Raw genomic sequence first — 8,659 nt, 5'->3', positions numbered from 1 at the left:
CTCTAATACACTTGAGGTAGAACAAATCGTTTACGGTCAATTTCTCCTTATTTCTTCCCCTTTGTGTAATTGTGTTTGCTAAGAATCTATGAATCACCCGGAGTTCAGCTCTGTCTATATCTAAGTATGTATGATTTCCACTGGCGTGAAATTCATTAAAGTGGGACATACGCCTCCAGATGGCGTTAATATCAAATTCCCTATCTACCCTTTCTCCTTGGGCAATCAGGCTATTACAGTCGGGGCTCAAAAGTTCAGCAGGGGTGTAAATCTGTAAGGCCCTAGCTAAATCTATCATGGACATTCTGTACATTAGTCCACCTAACAGAAATCTAATAAAGCTTCTATCATCTATCCTCCTAACATCACTGTTTAACTTAATAGTACTAAGTAATTCTATACACCATTCCCTATATATGGTTCTACGAATGGAAAATAGGCGCATCCAATCGTTAAACTGAGAATTACCATACCTTTGCACCAATAATTCCCGAATCGGTTCGGCAAGGTCAACTGTTTCCAAAGGTACCCAGTCAATTGCCCTTGGCATTTCAACAACCTTAAAGTAGAGAATGTGCATGTTCTTTTGATAATCTGGATACTCTATCCAACATCGATCAAATCTCAGATTTGGGTGTAACTGATCTTCATTAATGTCTAAACTCAGAATCCTTTGATGTGGAGCGAATTGACGAAACTGATTCATGAATAATTGATCTTGATCGTGATATGGAATATGTTGCTCCTCCTGTTCTTCTTCTTCTTGTTGCATATGTTGTTCTTGTTCATGAAACATTTCCGGTTCGGGCTCTGGTTGCCTGGATGATGATGCTCCTGAACCTCCAGTATCGGCTCTCTGCAAAACACATTAAACACAAAATTTGTGCATCCAAATATGCATTAGTGTTAGCAAAATAATAACTTGAAACAATTATGATGACATGTTCAATTCATAACACATTTTATACACATTTTCTTAACAATAACAATTCTACACTTTTACATACGAAAATGTGTACAATGTTTTATCACATTTAAACTCTTAAACATGTCAACAATAATCATTATAGCAATTAAACACTTGTTACATGGCATTCAAATCAAACTAGTGCTCATTTTCATATTTTTGTCAAGTTTACACTTTGTCAAATAAGCATATACGAAAAATGTACATCAAGTTCATAAGCATTTATCTTAAATAACATGCCAAAATAATCACTACTAGCAATGAAACAAGTTTCAAATGGCCTTTATATCAAATTATCCAAGTTCATGAATTTTTAGACTTTTTAAGTCCACTTTAATTCTCAAAAACATGTTTAGGCTCAAAGTTTGGATCAATTAACTACCTAAACATGTTACACTACTTAATTTAGCAACAATTCATGACAAAAATCGGCCATAACCTGTTTATATCAAAAAGCCCCAAATTGCTCAAGAACACAAACCCTAGATTCTTAAAAATTTGAAGTTTTTAGCTTTAATTCATGTTAAATAGCTTCTATCTAGGATATACATGCATAATATAACAACAATTTAGCTCTAATTACACCTAAATTTAACAAAATCAAAATATAAATTTTCTAGCTCAAGAACACAAAAATTCGAATTTAAAGAGATTAGGGGTGAAATCTTTACCTTTCTCCTGAAGGGGTTGAGACTACTGAATCTAGGCATGATTATTGTGAAGTTTTGCAAGAATTTTGATGAAAAATGATGAATTTTTGAGAGGGTTTTGGAGATGGTTCGTGTATATGTATGTGTGTTTGTCAAAAAGAGCAGCTCGCTGGATAATTTGATCCTGTCCAGTTTTTAATAGCCATGCGACTCGCATGGATTTGTGCATACCCCCATGCGAGTCGCATGGGTTGAAAATCCAGGATTTAATTTTTTTTTTTTTTTTTTTTTTTTTTTTTTTTTTTTTTATAAAACCTTATACTTTTAAAACATAGAATTAATAAAATTTTAAAAATTTTGTTTCTTTTTAAGACGAGGTCGTTTCGGGACGATGCCCTAGTCTGTCCCTCGACAAAATTTTAAAATTTTGTCATTTTCAAGCGATTGTTTTAAAAGCTTAGATTTTTGGATTTTTTAATTTTTTTTTTTTTTTTTGGCATACTTTAAATCAAAAAGATTAAAAATAATGATAATAAAAGTTCTCGTCCCTCCCTCGGGTAAAGCAATTTCGGTTCAAAGACCTAGTCTTCAACTTACGATGAATTTTAAAAATCATATTCTTAACTTAATGAGATAAAGTAAATTTTTGTTTTTAAATTCACACAACTTAAATATAAAATTCAAAATTAATATTAAAAATTCACACCAAACTTAAAATTTGAAATGCATAAAATTAAAAATTCATATTTTAAAAATTCACACCAGACTTAATTTAAAAATTCATATTATAAATTCACACCAAACTTATATAAATTTTTCAAATATTTACAATTTTAAATATATTGTTTTTACAAAGTTTACAATATTAACTTAAGATTTAAATATTAATTTTAAAAACATGGTAAAAATAAATTTAAAAATCTTTTTGTCTTTTTATCCCACTTTTATCAATCAAATATTATCAAAAATATGCGCCCCTCTTTTCGGTAAAGTAATTTCGGTTCCAAGACCTAATTTAACTCATGACGAATTTTTGAAATATTTTGGCTTGATTGATTAAAGATATTTATACCTTAAGAATAAACGTTAAATTTCGCAGTGATGTAATAAATTTTTGAACGATATCAATAATTTCGGTCGCCAAACCTAATTTTATTTAATACCAATTTAATACTTTTTAGCGAACAAATTAGCGTTTATTATCAAAAGGTTAAAAATAAAAAATAAAAATAAAAACTGTACAGACATACCTGTGAAATAGATTTCTTAGTTATATGATCTATTATATTCATAAGATAGTCGGTTTAATTGGTTTTCCATGGCTGCATAGGCGTAACCTCGAGCATTCATTGTCTTTTCTTCTAAACATATGAACGGTCCGTCTCTGCATAAAGTAATAAATTCGGTATTTGAATAGGTTTGATTATTTGAACATTTACCTCCATGTGACCATTTTCCGCATTTGTGACATCGTTCTAGGTGTCGTGCTCTTCTTTTCGCTGCGGATTTTGATTTTCCTTTACCAAATTGTAACTTATTATCTTCGCATCTGGATCCTTTTCTAACTCCGTCCATTCTTTCTCTGATTACTGATACTATTTCACTCGGTAGTATGTCATTATTTCTTTTAGTGATCAAAGCGTGTAGCATTAGACCATGGTTTAGTTCACAGGCAGTCTTCATTTTGTAAAAACCTAAAAAAAATAAAAATTCAGAATGGGGGGAGAAGACTAGTTCTTTAGGGTCTGCTAGGGAAAGACCATTCGGGTTCCATTTTCGAGAACTACACGAAAACAGACAATCTAACTCTAACAGAAATACATATTATCCTTTAAAGACTTGATTCTCCCCACACTTAGTTAGCTGTGGTGTCGAAATTGTGATTAACTTCGTTGTCGACTTCCATCGGACCATGTATGTAATGTTTAACTCTGTGACCATTAACTTTAAATTCAATCCCATTTGAATTTATTAATTCTATCGTTCCGTATGGGAAAACTCTTTTGACTATGAATGGTCCAGACCATCTTGATTTCAATTTTCCAGGAAATAGCTTGAATCGTGAATTGAAAAGAAGAACTCTGTCTCCTTCTTTAAATTCTTTTGAACTTCTGATTCTTTTATCATGCCATTTCTTCGTTCTTTCTTTATAGATTAACGAATTTTCGTATGCTTCATGTCTTAATTCTTCTAATTCGTTTAGTTGACTTAATCGTAGACGTCCGGCTTCATGTAAATCAAGATTACATGTCTTCAAAGCCCAAAATGCTTTGTGTTCAATTTCTACTGGAAGATGACATGCTTTTCCATAAACGAGTCTAAAAGGTGTGGTTCCAATTGGAGTTTTGTAGGCTGTTCTAAAAGCCCAGAGTGCATCCTCCAATTTAATGGACCATTCCTTCGGATTTGATCCTACGGTTTTCTCTAGAATACGTTTTAAAGCTCGGTTGGTATTTTCAACTTGTCCACTTGTTTGTGGATGATATGCGGTGGAGATTTTATGAGTTACTCCATATCTTTTAAGAACTTTCTCAAGTTGATTATTACAGAAATGAGTACCCCGATCACTTATTAAAGCTTTCGGTGTTCCAAACCTTGCAAAAAGACGTTTTAAAAAGTTGACTACAACTCGTGCATCGTTAGTTGGGAGAGCTTGTGCTTCCGCCCATTTAGATACATAATCAATGGCTACGAGTATATATAGATTATTATGAGATTTTGGAAATGGACCCATAAAGTCAATACCCCAAATGTCAAATACTTCACATACTTGGATGACATTTTGTGGCATTTCATCACGTTGACTTATTTTTCCGTCCCTTTGACATGCATCACAGGATTTGCAAAGAAGGTGTGCGTCTTTGTAAATTGTAGGCCAATAGAATCCAGCTTCATAAACTTTTCTTGCTGTTAGTTGAGGCCCATAATGCCCTCCTGTTGGTCCTGTGTGACAATGGTTTAGAATTTTACTAGCTTCATCTCCAAATACACATCGGCGTATTATTCCATCAGGACAACTTTTAAACAGATGTGGATCTTCCCAGAAATAGTGTTTTATATCACTGAAGAATTTCTTTCGTCTTTGGTATGATAATCCTTTTTCAAGGAATCCACATACTAAATAATTTGCATAGTCTGCAAACCATGGGATTTCTTTAAAATCTATCTTCAATAGATATTCATCAGGAAAGTTGTCTTGTATGGCCGATTCATTCAGAACTTCTAATTCGGGATTTTCAAGACGAGAAAGATGATCAGCGGCGAGATTTTCTGCTCCTCTTTTATCTCGGATTTCAATATCAAACTCTTGTAAGAGTAAGATCCAACGGATTAATCTTGGTTTAGCATCTTGTTTTGAAAATAGGTATCTAAGAGCAGAATGGTCGGTATAGACCACCGTTTTTGCTAGAACGAGATATGATCGAAATTTGTCAAAAGCAAAGACAATAGCAAGGAGTTCTTTTTCAGTAGTTGTATAGTTCGTTTGTGCTCCTTGTAATGTCTTACTAGCATAATATATAGGTTGAAATCGTTTTTCAATCCTTTGTCCTAAAACGGCTCCCATTGCAAAATCACTTGCATCGCACATTAGTTCAAATGGTAGATTCCAATTTGGTGTTATCATGATCGGTGCATTAGTGAGTTTTTCTTTAAGAATATTAAAAGATTTGATACATTCATCTGAAAAGATGAATGGCGCATCCTTTTCTAGGAGTTTATTCATAGGAGTGGCAATTTTAGAAAAATCTTTTATGAAACGTCGGTAAAAACCGGCATGCCCTAGAAAACTCCTAACTCCTCTAACATTGGTGGGATGTGGAAGTTTAGCAATTACATCTACTTTAGCTCTATCCACTTCAATTCCTTCTTTTGAAATTTTATGTCCAAGAACGATGCCTTCTTTAACCATGAAATGGCATTTCTCCCAATTAAGTACTAGATTTGATTTTTCGCATCTAATTAGCATTCGTTCTAGATTAACTAGACATGATTTAAATGTATCACCGAAGACTGAAAAGTCATCCATGAATACTTCCATGCATTCTTCTATCATGTCATGAAAAATCGCCATCATACACCTTTGAAAGGTTGCAGGGGCGTTGCAAAGTCCAAATGGCATGCGTTTGTAAGCAAAAGTACCATAAGGGCACGTGAATGTTGTTTTCTCTTGGTCCTCGGGTGCTATTGGAATTTGAAAATATCCGGAAAATCCATCTAGAAAACAATAGTAACTATTTCCGGCTAATCTTTCCAACATTTGATCTATGAAAGGTAAGGGAAAGTGATCTTTTCTGGTGGCGTCATTTAATTTTCTATAATCAATACATACACGCCATCCTGTTACAGTCCTAGTAGGAATAAGCTCATTTTTCTCATTTGTGATGACAGTCATGCCACCCTTCTTAGGTACGCATTGAACTGGGCTTACCCATGGACTATCAGAAATTGGATATATCAAACCTGCATCTAGCAGTTTAATAATCTCTTTCTTAACTACATCTTGCATATTAGGATTTAGTCTTCGTTGGCGTTGCACATACGTTTTATGACCTTCTTCCATAAGGATTTTATGTGTGCAATACGAAGGACTTATTCCTTTAATATCATGAATCTTCCATGCAATGGCTGGTTTATGAGCTTTCAACACAGAAATGAGTTGTGATTTCTCATTTTCAGTAAGAGAAGACGATATTATTACAGGTAATTCAGATTCACCATGTAAATAAGCGTATTCCAAATGGTTTGGAAGTGGCTTTAACTCTAATTTCGGAGGTTCTTCTATCGATGATTTATATCGATATCTGTCTTCTTCTTTTAGCATTTGAATTTCTTCTGTTGTTGGTTCATATCCATTAGCTATAAGTGTAGCTAACATTTCAGCTTCATCAATTGGTTCATTACCTTCTCCTAAAGAACATTCTCCTGTTCCTTGTAATTCTGGAAATTCTTCTAATAATTCTGCATGTGCATCTATAGTTTGAATATAATAACATGTATCATCTGCAGATTGTGGTTGTTGCATTGCTCTATCAACTGAAAAGGTAACACTCTCATCCTCTATACTTAGGGTCAGTTTCTTACCGAACACGTCTATCATTGCTTTAGCCGTGTTTAAGAATGGTCTTCCTAATATGAGAGGAACTTGAGAATCTTCTTCCATGTCCAAAACAACAAAATCTACTGGAAATACTAAAGAACCAACTTTAACTAGCATGTTCTCCATTATCCCTCTAGGATATTTTATTGATCTATCGGCTAGTTGTATGCTTATTCTGGTTGGTTTCAATTCTCCAAGGTCTAGTTTAGCGTATAGTGAATACGGCATTAGATTTATACTAGCACCTAAATCTGCTAATGCTTCTATTGAACTAAGACTACCCAGAAAACATGGAATTGTGAAACTTCCTGGATCAGATAGTTTTTCTGGTATCTTATTCAACAGCACTGCTGAACAATTAGCATTCATAGTAACAGCCGAGAGTTCTTCCATTTTCTTTCTATTCGTGATTAGATCTTTCAAGAATTTAGCATATCTTGGCATTCCTGAAATCACATCAATGAAAGGAAGATTTACATTTATCTGTTTAAACATATCCAAGAATTTGGATTGCTCGGCTTCAAGTTTCTCTTTCTTCATTTTACTCGGATAAGGAAGAGGTGGTTGGTATGGTTTAACATAAGGTTTATCCTTAACTGTGTTATCTTCATTAACCTTTTCAACTACCGGTTCTTTTTCCTTATCTTGATCAGGTTGTGGTTCTTGTGGAGTAGGAATAGTTTCATCAGAAGTTACAGGTATTTCAGGTGGTTTAAGTGTTGTACCACTTCTTGTGGTAATAGCTTTAGCTGTTTCATTCCGGGGGTTAGCATTTGTATCGCTAGGTAGACTTCCCGGTTTTCTTTCACCTATTAACCTTGCTAGGTTACTTACTTCTTGTTCCAGATTTTGAATAGAAGCTTGTTGATTTCTAAATGCTTGAGCATTTTGTTCATTTGTTTGTTTTTGAGATGTGAAAAACTGCGTTTGAGTTTCAACTAGCTTCGTCATCATATCTTCTAAATTCGGCTTTTTATCATCGGTTTGTTGTGGTGGTTTGTTTTGAAAATTCGGTCTTTGCTGATTGTAAGTATTATTGGATACTTGTTGATTTCTAGGACCTTGTTGGTTGTTGTATGGAATATTTCGGTTATAATTCTGGTTTTGATTGTAAATCGGTCTTGGCGGTTGATAATTATTCTGATAATTATTTCCAGGCCTTTGGTTTATGTATGAAATATTCTCTCTTTGTTCCATTGTTAATTCAATACTGAGACAATCTTTTGTCAAATGTGGTCCTCCACACTGCTCACAACTAATTCGTATAGCATGAATATCCTTAGTCATCTTTTCCATTCGTCTCTCGAAAGCATCTATCTTTGCGGAAATGGAATCTAAGTCATGGCTAGAATCGGCTCTAGCTGCTTTAGATGATCTAATGATGTCTTTTTCTTGGTGCCACTCATGTGAGTGGGAAGCAGTGTTATCAATAATTTTGTAAGCATCAGTTTCGGTTTTCTTCATAATAGAACCACCAGCTGCTATATCTATGTCTTTTCTTGTAGTGATGTCGCATCCTCGGTAGAATATTTGTACTATTTGACAGGTGTCTAAACCATGTTGCGGACATCCTCTTAATAACTTTCCATATCTTGTCCACGCCTCATATAGAGTTTCATTTGGCTTTTGTGTGAACGTAACAATTTCTGCTTGAAGTCTTACGGCTTTAGATGCAGGAAAGAATTGTTTAAGAAATTTGTCAACTAAAACGTCCCATGTATCAATCGCCCCTTCAGGTAACGATTCCAACCAATCTTTGGCTTCTCCCTTTAAAGTCCAGGGAAATAACATGAGATATATCTGTTCATCCTCCACTTCTCGGATTTTAAATAGTGTGCAGATCCTATTAAAGGTACGTAGATGTTCATTTGGATCTTCCTTCGGCGCACCACTAAATTGGCATTGATTAGTCACCATGTGTAGAATTTGTCCTTTGATTTCATA

This window comes from Rutidosis leptorrhynchoides, chromosome 11 (assembly GCF_046630445.1).
Source record: "Rutidosis leptorrhynchoides isolate AG116_Rl617_1_P2 chromosome 11, CSIRO_AGI_Rlap_v1, whole genome shotgun sequence".
Taxonomy (NCBI): domain Eukaryota; kingdom Viridiplantae; phylum Streptophyta; class Magnoliopsida; order Asterales; family Asteraceae; genus Rutidosis; species Rutidosis leptorrhynchoides.
This window is presented reverse-complemented; position numbering follows the sequence as displayed.